The sequence below is a fragment of the Zosterops lateralis genome (assembly GCF_965231275.1).
Source record: "Zosterops lateralis genome assembly, contig: HAP1_HAP1_SCAFFOLD_123, whole genome shotgun sequence".
NCBI lineage: Eukaryota > Metazoa > Chordata > Aves > Passeriformes > Zosteropidae > Zosterops > Zosterops lateralis.
This window is the reverse complement of record NW_028154557.1, coordinates 74,670-83,423: the sequence shown is the minus strand read 5'-3', so window position 1 is coordinate 83,423 and position 8,754 is coordinate 74,670. Positions and strand designations below refer to the sequence as shown.

General features: G+C 46.4%; 1 long non-coding RNA gene across 1 annotated transcript; it reads right to left on the bottom strand.

Moving 5' to 3' along the window:
• On the bottom strand, positions 1 to 1,317 carry LOC310923587. Its single transcript, XR_014592634.1, has 3 exons — positions 871 to 1,317; positions 516 to 588; positions 1 to 416 (listed from the first exon to the last, which is right to left on the bottom strand). It is a non-coding gene; the product is annotated as an uncharacterized lncRNA (long non-coding RNA).
• Positions 1,318 to 8,754: the final 7,437 nt, after the last annotated feature.

Here is an 8,754-nt window from a genome sequence, read left to right as displayed (position 1 = left end):
CAATCCTAGAGACAGAAATCCAGGTTCCTGCTGCTTCTGGAACGAGGCACCAAACAACTCCTGGCTGCTGGTGCCTGAACACAGCAGCAAAACCAGGATGCTCTTCCTTGGGCAACACTCCAGCCTCTAGAAAGCCAGGAACACAGGACAACCCTGCCTCTCCACTGGGGCATATAGATCCAGCTCCACTGCCATATGGACATTTGAGACAGGAATCCATAACCCTCTGTGAAATCAAATCACAGCCCCAGATGTTTTCCTGCTCGTGTCCTTAGCCCGTCACTTACCTTTCATAGGCTTCTGCCAAGTGCTTGCAAATGCTTTGCTTCTATCCAAAAAGATTAATACCACCTTATTTCAAGGTTTCAAGAAGTCACATCAAGTCATCTGGGTCACGTGTTCCACATCAGATTCTCCTGTAGAAAAAAAAAAAAAATATTTTTCATTGCAGATCATTTCTTAAGCTCACAGGAACACCAGGATCTCACATATCCCCACAGAAATTCTCTCAATACCATTTGCTACTTCTCTCTCTACCAGGGCACCAACAAGTTCTGGGTCAGTTCTTGTTCCATGTTGGCCAGGGACCTTAAGAGATAAAAGAGGGCACTATTATTACTACTAATTACAGCCACAGGCTTTAAAATTTCCACAAATTACAAGCTTCTGGAAGCAGAAGCAGATATACCTCACCCTGCTGGAGCTGACTTGTCCATTCCCTGCTCTGCTCTCACAAACCCTTCAGCCTTGCTGCCAAACCCAGTGCTCATGTCCAGAGCACACATATCCAGAGCAGCCCCCAGTGCTTATTTTACATCCCCCCGAGCGTGGCCAAAGCCCCCCAAGTGCATAGGAACAACAAATCCTCACAGTGAACCAACAGCAGCACCAACAGGTTTAATCCATTCAGACAACAACTGATGCATTTCACTGCTGTGCACTGGCACTGCTCGGTGTGGGAGGGTCAACTGAGCTTCTGCACGTCCTGAAGGACAAAACATGAAAACAAAATTAATTCTTTCCACAAAACAAAAAGGCATAAAAATCATAAAAAAATATGCCCTAGAAATGCCCTCTTCATTTTGAAATTAGTGTCCTCGAACTTAAACAATCATTAAAAACAGAAAACACATGAGATGGACAAAAGCACCAGATAACGGACAAACCTTCAGGCTCACATCCTTCTGGAAAATGGTTTCTCCAAGTCTTTTCCCTCATTCCAAGCCCTTCTCCATCCTCAGGGATCACTGCACTCACCCCAAGGAGCTCACCAGGGAAAAGGAGCAAGTGGAGACTTGGTGGCTGCCCTGGGATCTCTCCTTGCACCACTCCAGGCAGTGACCAGTGACCGAGTGTTTTTCCAGTCCACAGTGGCAGGAGAATGGACACAGACACCAACAGGGAGAATGGCCTTATTTTACTATTAATGGGGAGGCAAAACAGAGGTAAAAGGACACATTTGGAAAAACAATGAGCTTATCACTCGCTTGGCTTTAACATTTCAGCAGGTCACAAATCACTGCAGGGACATTCAATCTCACGGGGAATACGATAAAATATGCTGCAAAGACAGGAACCTTGCACATGTTGATAGCAGCACATCAGCTACAGAGCATTCCAAACATTTGGAAGGAAAGGAACTGAAGTCTCCCAGCAGCAGCAAGTGCTGCTCGATCCCTTTAGGACAGAAGGTTACTCTAAGCCAGGACTAGAGAAAAACCCCACACATTCAAGGACCTTCCAGGGCTCCGTTCGTTTGCCCAAGCAATCCTGAGCTATATGGAAATGTGCATCTCCCTACTCAAAGCAGCAGAGAACCCCCAAGGAGAAGCTCAGCAGTGTCCCTCAGCACTGCTACCCAAGATCACCTACAGGGACTGAGGTCCAACACCAGGGACTCTGAGGCTTCCTCACCCTCCATAGCCACACAGCAGCTGGGAATCCCCTGTCACAGCCCAGCCCTGGAGAACTGGGAATTCCCACGAGTGTGTCCACCATCAGGCAAAGAGGCTCTGGCCATGCCGGGACAGGGCCCAGGTCACACAGTTGCGGGCAATGAACGGGCTCACGCAACTCCCACTGCAGGCACAGCTGGGCTCAGCCTCCTCCTGGATGTGCCCAAAGCCTGGCCAGGGCTTCAAGAGCCACGCAAGAGCTGCCTTCGGCACTGCATCTCCCAACGAGGCCACAGGACTGATCTCGGGGCCCTGTCCGGCCTCTGAACGCAGGAAGGTCAAGCCATGCTTCACTAATGAGCACTGACCTAGTCCAGAACACTAATGATCCTGGCTATTTCACTACTGAGGGGATGCAAACACAACATCTGGTTTAAACCTTTATCTCCAGGTCAACTTGAGCTCAGGGCCTGTTGTTCAGGCCTTGGCACTTCACAAGTTATGGCAAACTTGCAGATGCCCAATACCTTGAAAAGGAAAACTTAAACTAGCAGAAATAACTCACATTACTCAAAAGCTGCCTCCTCTTCTAATAAGTACCTCTTACAAATTCTATAGTAACTTCCACAGAAATTTTATTATTCAAGTTACTTTATGAATCAACCTCAAAAGACTGTTTCTTCCTGCCATGTTCTGTCCCAGTTAAAGCCTAATTAATACATTCAGCATCAGACCCCAGCGAGACCCATGCACTGCAAGAGATTAAAGGGAAAAAACCAAGGTAGGCAAAGTTCTGTACCTTCCCCAAACAACATACCCCAAAAGTACATGTCTCCCTCTCACTTGCAAAAACACCAAGGCTCAGCATATTCATACTCCCAGCATATTCCCAGCCGCCCAGAGGAAAAGGTCTTGCAATTCTAAGGCAAATTCCGACCAAGGCACGGAACAACGGGCTCTCAACCCAACCCCAGCTGCACCTGTTACTACCCACCATATAACGTATACCTCAATACAGTCCCACACACCATACCCTGCAGGGAAATAAATGAGGATAGTCTTACCGCACTAAAACAGCCCAGGGACACCCCACAGACCGCCCAGAGAGCTCCACACCGAGCCATAAACCCAGAAGCCTCTTCCGGGACCCTTTTGAAGCCCCGCCCGGCCCGCGATTGGCGGGCTCGCTCAGGCATGGGCAGCGCTGATTGGACAGCGGGCCCCAAGAACCGCCCCGGCCCCGCCCCGCCCCGCCCTGAGGGCCCGGGAGCTCCGCCCCTCCCTCAGCGCCGACCCCGGTTCCCCCCGGCCCCGGTTCCCCGGCCCTGGCACTGGCCTCGATCCCCCCGGCCCCGGTTCCCCGGCCCCGCCCCGCCCGCGCTGAGGGCCCGGGGGCTCCGCTCTCCCTCGGTTCCCCCCGGCCCCGCTTTCCCCCGGCCCCGATTCCCCCGGTCCCGATCCCCTGCCCCGGCCTCCCCCCGGCCCCGGCAGAGATCCCGGCTCCGGTTCCCCCCGGCCCCACTCCCCCACAGGTGTGAGCCACTAGGATGAGGAGGGGACAGACCAGGCTGTAATGGACAGTGGGAGCTGTAATGGATAATGAGGGGCGGTTCTGGCCGGGGACGGTTTAAGAGGGGGAGCCTCAGCTCGGTTTGGTATCGGCCGTGGGGTGTGAGGAGCTCATCCTGAGGTCTTGGACGTGGTTCATGGAGTGAAGGTGGGAGCACGTGGATTTGGAGCATCACTTTGGGAGGTAATGAGGGATAAGCCTTTATACCGAGCATCAGCAGAAGGTAAGCCAGTGTGGGTTTATAGAGGGGGCTTTGTTTCCTTTTCAGCTTTATCTTAGTAATCCCTTCCTGGTGCTCCTAGAAAAAAAAAGGAGTTATGGAAATAAAAGAAGTTGAAATTGCGAAAAAAAAAAAATTCCTCTTCTGTAGTTTTCTATGTTTGAACTGGAGGAAACTCATTTTCACCTAGAATTTTAATGAGTTGTGTATGTTTATGTGTTCTTTATTCAGTATTGGGTTCTTTGGTAGTATGTAGCATTTTGTTTGACTTTTTTGGTGTTATTTATTGTGTGCAACTTGGTTTTTGAGTAAAGATGATGTTATAGTGGATTTTTTTTGTATTTGAGGTAGAACTAATTTAAGTAGCTTTTTTTTGAGAGGCTTCTGGTGTGTATTATTGGGGTTTTGTGTATTATATGTAGGGATTCAGGTTGGACAGAGCTAGTTTTTTCTTTTTTGTGGTTTTAAGGTGGTTTTTAATGTTTTATTGTGTAGTGTTATTTATTTTGTAGATGCCACATGATGAGGGAAATATGGTGTATTTATTTCATGTTGGGTTTCATAGTTTGCATGTTGGCCAGAGTATTTTTGAACTGAGTTTTGTTGTTGAACTGCTTTTTAGGGAAAATGTGTTTTTCAAGGGTATGTTTTCAAAGGTTTACAGTGGTGTAATAGGCTGTGGTGTGAGGTATGGGGGAGGTTTTTTTAGTGGTGGCTTTTATCATGGCAAGTGTGTTATGTTTGTTTTAGCGGCCTAGACACAGTGTGATGTAGGTAATTTTATAGGATTTATTAAAATTTATAATTAGATTATTGTTTATTGTATTATAGGGGGTTGTTTTTTTAGCGTGCTTGACTATGGTACATGTTTTATAGTTATGGATAATTTAGGAGATATCGTTTGTACTCAAATGAATCTCTTGGTTTTGTGTGAATTTAGGTGGTTTGTTTGTTTTGATGGCTTTGAGATATTGTGAGTTTATTAGAGTAGAAATAATTGGTTTTGGTGCTGTTAATTTTTGATAGGTTAATGAATTTATATAGGTCAAAAGACATGGGTTTTCTGCTTCTTATTTGTTTAGAGACAGGTCTTTAAGTTGGGGGGGTTCTGAGTCTATATTTTGGAGGCTTTTTGAGGGGAATGGACATTGGGTTATCTTTATTATATTTGGTAGCTTGGCTATAAGTACGAAGACTTGGTACTTTTTTTGGTGGACTTTTGTTTGTGTTTTTGTTTCTAAAATTGATATATTTGTGTGGTCAGGGTAGTTTCTGGTGTAACTCTAAGCCTCCATTATTGTTTGGGTGTTTCATGTCGTCCACTTGTATTACACTGAGATCCTCTCACCCGCCTGCCAACAGCCCTGCTGAGATCATCCCTGGATGTTTGGTTTTCTTTATGGCACCTGACTGAGACAGCAGGAATTTCCCTGAGGCAGAGACAGCCTTCCTTGGCCCCTGATGTGGATTCTCATCCCTGGACATCCCAGAGATAAGTGAAGGGCTAAAAGCCACAGAGGGAATGAAAGTGGGGTGTGGGTTGGGAGTCACCGGGAGGGATTTTTGGGTCAGGTTTGGAGATGGGGATGTCCAAGATGTGACCCCTTTAGGGCACGTAAAGGGAAGGTGTCACAGTGCTGAGGTGTGCAGGGCAGAGCAGTCCCAGGGCACGTCGTGTCACTTGTCTGTTGTGCACTCTGTGTCTGTTGTGTGTTTTGTTTTGTGTGTCTTTTGCCTTAACCCTTCAAGGGGTCTTTTGGAAACCCCAGGCATCGTTCTTAACATCTCCCTGTTCCTTGGACAGGCACTGATATCATTGAACTTTGACTCAGGTGCTCAGACACACATCATAATCCATCTCTCTCCACAACCATCCAGGCTGGTGCCTTTCCAGGTCTTGTTCTGAGCTGTATCCACAGCTGTGCCCTGCTGTGATCCATTCTGGCAGATTAGGTCTTCTAAAAGTGCACAGCTCAGTGGAGGATTCTGACCGTAGGATTCTCGGGCATCCATCTTTGCCTTTCTTGGGATCAGTGATCCCATTGGCATCTTCTTCCTGCAGGGTTCTCTGAGCCTGGTCAGCTCTCCATCGGTCTGACCTCGGTCATCTCATTGCGAGTTCTCTCGGTCCTCAGGGTCATTCTTCTTGCCCAGATATTTCTGTCCCTGTTGTGTCCCCCCTTTTGTCCTGTCCTGTGTCACGGGTGTTGGTGTGTTTGGCCTGGAGCTGCTCTGCCTTGTTGCTCAGTCTGGGTGTGGGGGGAATGGGACAAGTCCTGGGGACTTGAAATTTGTCATGTGGGGTGTAGTTGGGCTGTAGAGGGTATTCCTGGATTGACACAAAGTGTCTGGAGCTGTCGAGTTCTCCTTGGTAAAAATCAATTTAAGGACTGAAAACATGAGGGGCTGACAAGTTATGCACACCAGAGACACTTTTTTTTTTTTTTTTTTATATAGCTGTGAGACTTACATCTTGATTTTGAGTCTCTTTCTTGGCCAACTTATTTTGTTAAAAATCTTATTTTGAAGTGCCTCAAACCAAGGACATCCTGTTTGAAACTTTATCCCTGTTGTTTTTCCTCTTGCAGGTAGTTGGCAAAAAAGGATGGAGCCAGTAGGAAGCAAAGCCCCTGGAAGGCCTTATCCCAGTCCAGCTGTTGTTTTGTGTTCTTTAAAAGATTTTATATTTATTTTTAATTTTTAACTTTTTTTTAATATTACGTTTAGGTTTTTTTTGATTTTTATTTTATTTCCATGGGTTTTTTTTTTTGCATTTTTAATTTTTAAAACCTTTTTCCTAATTTTTATTCAATTTTATTTATTTTTATTTTTTCATGTTTTCTTTGTTCCTTTTAAAAATTCTATTTCTTACCCAGAGTAGGTGGAAGTTTGGCCCTAAAGGAGAGGAAAACCAGGAAAGAATGACATGAAAGAACACTAAAATAATTTCTGCCATGCTTTAATATAAAAAGAATAAAGAATAACATGAATAAAGACCAACCATTCTCTGTTTTCCAGGAGCCTCCCATTCTCTGCACACTGACCACCCTTCTGGTGGACTTCTACACAGAAACCTTTAACTTTTTAATCCTATTTTTCCCTCCTCATGTTTTTTATGTTTTATTTGTTCATTTTTTTATTATTATTATTTTTCTCCATTCTCTTTCTTACCCCGGGTAGGTGGAAGTTTGGCTGTTGGCAAGAAAGAAGTTGAAAAATGACCTCCACGTCCATTGGGTGTCTGGAAATAATTGAGAGTGCAGTTAGCAAAAAACCTCTGTATTATCTGCTAAATTAAAAAGCTTTAACAGCGAAAGGTGTAAAGACTGTGGTGCCCTTTTTTTCCTCTCAGGTCTCATTCTCCCCATGCACAGTATTACCAGGAGTAACTTGAGGTCAGGTGTTTTTCAGAGGTAGCAATAAAATTAAACCTTTTATTTTCTAACTCTCTGAACCTCCTTGTTAATTAGCCAAGAAATCCAAAACTAAGCAAACAAGAAAAACCCAGAACAAAACCCCCCCACAAACAATTCCCCCCTCCCCAAAATCGAGATTATTATTTTAATAAAGATTAAATATTTACCCCTTAGAAAACCAGGGTCCTTCAATTCTGATTAAGTGTGGTTCTGATGTGTTTGGTTAATGAATTCATATAATTTAAAATATCAAGAAGTAAACAGAAATTGAAAAAAAAGTAGCAAAAAGAGAACTATAAAATACAAAAAATTATATCAATAGATGCAATCAATATTATTAAATGTTCCATATATTACAATATGTAAAATATATGGAATATAATGTACATGATATAATAGATAAATGGTAATGATTAACAGAAATATCCAACTAAGAAATAGAAGAAATATTGAAGTGTAGCCTAAAATGAAGGCTTTTTTGATTTTGGCTCGGTTGATGGCAGGGTTGTCGTAGTTGTTGTGGTTGGGGGTCTTTTGGGGCCTTTATTTTCGGGGATGTTTGGAAGGGGAATTTTGGCCACGTTCTTTTCTGCCTCCGCTCCCTGCGGCAGCTGTGCCACCGTGTGGACACAGAGCCGTACTGCAGCTCTCCCCCGAGCCGATCTGTAAGGCAATGCTGCCATCCTGTGGATAAAGATCGGTACTGCAGCTCTCCCCCAGGCTGTGATCTGTAAGGCAATGCTGCCATCTCGTGGATAAATTTCGGTACTGCAGGTCTCCGCCGTAGCAGCCCCGGGCAGTTTTGCCGCCCGAGCGCCGAAAGATCACGGCCAAAAAGGCCGGAAAACAAATGTGAGCACCCGGACACGTGGCAGCCGGCTCCCTGCGCGCGACCTGGACTACGGAGCCGCCCAGGAGCGATTTTTCCGCGGCGTACGCAGGTGAGTGGACACGGGATGGGGGCTGAGCGGCGCCACGGCAGTGTTCGGGCAGGCGATGTGGTCCGGCGCCTGTGCGAGCAGCCGAGGGGGACATTTGGGGGGGGGTGCCACAACCAAGATGGCGGCGCGGCTCGCGGCGCTTGACCTTTTAAAGAGGGCGGCCAAAAGGGTGGGAAACAGAGAGGACCTTTAGTGTGTCTATCTAACTGCCTGCATAAAAATCCCGACCACGGCGCCGCTCGGGGACAATTTTCTGTGGCGTTTCCAGATGTACGGACACGCGCTGTGGGTTCAGCTAGACGCAGCTGGGTTCAGGGTAGGCGTTTTCGTCAGGCGTCTGTGTTAAACACCGATGGGGTCCTTAGTGTGCCACAACCAAGATGGCAGCGCGGCTCGCTGCGCCTGACCTTCTAAAGATGGCGGCAGGGAGGGGCGAAAGTGACGTAATGCTCTTAGCAATCGGAAAGAGCCGGAGAGTGACGAAAATGACCGAGTGTTGCCGAACAGCTGAGAATAGCCGACGGCTGACGGAAATCGCCGAACAGCCGAACCCAGCCGAGTTTCCCCGAACGTCGCCCCCTCAGCCGAACCGAACGAGCCCAGGGCAGTTCCGGGCCGGATTTGCCCCCTTTCTTATTTTCTGAGGTTTTACATATGCATAATGTCTTACAGGCTTTCTTCGTACATATTTATTTTTTGATCTTGGTTATTT